Source organism: Microtus ochrogaster, chromosome 1, assembly GCF_000317375.1.
Source record: "Microtus ochrogaster isolate Prairie Vole_2 chromosome 1, MicOch1.0, whole genome shotgun sequence".
Taxonomy (NCBI): Eukaryota; Metazoa; Chordata; class Mammalia; order Rodentia; family Cricetidae; genus Microtus; species Microtus ochrogaster.
In genome coordinates, this window is record NC_022009.1 from 28,229,572 (window position 1) to 28,229,843 (window position 272).

A 272-nucleotide genomic window follows, 5' to 3' on the forward strand; every position below is an offset into this window, starting at 1 on the left:
GTGGAATGACATCTGTGAATGCACAATCTTCTTAAAAAACATGTGTGGCTGTTGGTCCTTTAGAATGATTATTAGTAAAGTTTCTATAAACACTGGGATGCATGTGTCTTAAGCATAGGGGTCAATGGATCTTAATATTTGCCTGCCCTTTACCTCCAGCCTAATCAATCTTGTATTTTCAGAGTCTTCTCTCTTCCTGTTTCCAGTGATTCTCAGCACCCTAGCCTTTCCACCCATATATATATAATATATAATAATTATATATATATATA